The sequence below is a fragment of the Solanum lycopersicum genome, chromosome 1 (assembly GCF_036512215.1).
Source record: "Solanum lycopersicum chromosome 1, SLM_r2.1".
NCBI classification, from domain to species: Eukaryota; Viridiplantae; Streptophyta; class Magnoliopsida; order Solanales; family Solanaceae; genus Solanum; species Solanum lycopersicum.
In genome coordinates, this window is record NC_090800.1 from 9,844,761 (window position 1) to 9,847,459 (window position 2,699).

Genomic DNA, 2,699 nt, shown 5'->3' on the forward strand with positions numbered 1-2,699 from the left:
CAACAATGTCTCCTCCCAAACACTTCAATGACCGGAACCTAAAATGTTTAGGAAAAAGGAAGAAAATGGGGCTAGTACTCCACATGTACTGAGTATGAGATCTTATGCACATAAACAAGCAAAACATTCAAAAAGGGACTTTTTAGTCAAAACATGCTATTATACCCCTTTAGGGACCTAGTGCAAATCCAAGCAAGTCATATCAATCAACCAAACATGCTTACTATTTCAACAAGTAATACTTATCCCAACATACTTGAAACAATGATTTACTACAACCCTATCTTAAGGAATAATATCACAAGAATGAATAAGAGTCAAACATATCATAATAAGCAAGATAACTACTCACAAGTCCTTATCAAGTCAACAAGTACAATGACCAAGCAAATCCCCAAAACCTTACTTAATCAAGTATCCTCAACAAGAAAACATGACCGATGTCCAACTTTACATAACATGACATTTAGGTTTACATTTCACCATATATTAACATTACAACCCAAGGCATATTCATAAGTAAACTAATTAACATATAGCATCAACAATGTGTCATGGTCATCATGTATAAATCATATATTATCCTAACATAAGAATATATAAGAACCTCCTCCTAAGACTCCCCTCAAGGCTAACTAGTGCAAATGTTTAGGTAGGGTCTCATTACCCTACCGAAAACAAGCTAGACCCCTTAGGTCATCTAAGTTAAAGTTCAAGTCCTTTAATTCATTTTACCTTGTGGGAACATCTTTCTCTAACAGACGTAGACCACATGAGCTACTGTGGAATTTGGTGTCATAAAATCCACCGAAAGAAGGCGGACTACTTGCCAAGGTAGTACCAAACATGAAACATAGAAACTATGTGTATCCACTAGCTAGTATTACTATGGGGGCAACATAGTTCAAGAAATAGGATATTTAGTTGGGACCCTCTTTATGTGCCATGCATTATAGTCTCCAATCTCAAGAGTAATATAGTGTTACTAGCTTTCCTATGTGGGAAGGGACACTCTTCAATCTAGTGCACTAGGTGCTAAGCTAGGGTCCCTTTTTCAAATGTCTTTAAGCCTTTAATTATCAATCATATCTTAGTTTAGGTCATAGTTTGACCCTTGTATAATTATAATCATCAATAGCTCAATAAGGCATAATCATCAATAGTTTAGGTCATAGTTTCACCATCCTTATATCACATACACCTTAATCAACCTTATAACACAATCAAGACATTTCAATTCAATATCATACCACCCTATAATCCTAGTATAAGGCATACTCCAAAGTAATTTCATGACTTAACAACAATTAATCACAACGAGAAACACAGATAGAGATTCTAAGACTTACCAAGTCTTTCTCATAGTCTACTATCAAGGTCTTACCATCAACCCATAACTCAACCCAATTTAAGGAGTAACATAATCACACAATCACGATAACCAATAATATAACAACGCCAATATCATCTCTATAACACAATTCAACTCTAGATCACAACTTAAGACAAGATATATAGGCTAATTTGACAAGATACATAGGCTAATTTGTCATTACAATTCATAACCTAAATCACATCTCAAGAACTAGTATGATAGGCCTATAATTCATATTAATGTATTCATAATAACACCATAGTATAGTAATCTAATCAATAACCAACTCAATTGAATGATCACAATACAATATAGGTCAAGATTATAACCTAGGGTTAGGGATGGAGGATCATATTCTTCAATTTAGACCAAACCATCAACAATTACTATAAACAAGTTAAACTAAATGTTAATCTACTCAATATAACCTAAAGGAATCATTAACAACTCAATTCACAACTTCAGTTTCGAAATTAATGAAACCCATAAGAAAACATAACTATTTGAAATCTATATATACAATTACATGATAATAACCACTATGTCGGTAAAATTTAATATATTTCCATGATATAAATATTTCAAAGAAGTGGATGTTGGATGTGCAGTCATACAAGACTAGTTTAGATTTAAAAAAATAACAACTTTCATCATAAGGTACTAGTAGCACGTTTTGACTTTTAAATGAGAAATCATTTGAGATGATTTAGGTATCATTTACTTTTTAATATGATTAAGATGTCAAAATCTTAATATAATTAAGTTGTTCATTTAAATTTTAATATTTGAATTTAAATATAGGTTTTAAATATTAGGATGTTCTATCAATACGCAATTAATATATAGTTAAGATTATTTTTACACGTGAATGTATAAATTAATTTTTATCTAAAATTAATGAATATAAATTTATTAAAATATTAAAATTATCTTATACTATATTAAAAAAATATTATTATGTTATAAGAATATATGGTGTTGTTGTGATGAAAAAGAATATGAAATAAAAAAAATAAACTCAAATCACTACAATCAAATTACTATATTAGCTTTTTGCATTTGTTTGATGTGAAATCAATTGTTAAAGTTTTAAACTTTTAAAGTTATCAAACACGGTTACTAATTGTGTCAATTTTTCATGAATTAAGATTTATGTTGTTTTGTAACTTGAATATTTTAAGTGTAGTCTATGTTATAAGTGGAATAACTCAAGTTTCTTAATGACGAGAGGTAGTTGGTTGGATGGTAAGCACCCCTCACTTCCAACCCAACGGTTGTGTACCAAGGCAGCAAAAGGAGTTGGAGTTGGGTTGCGAGTTTGACT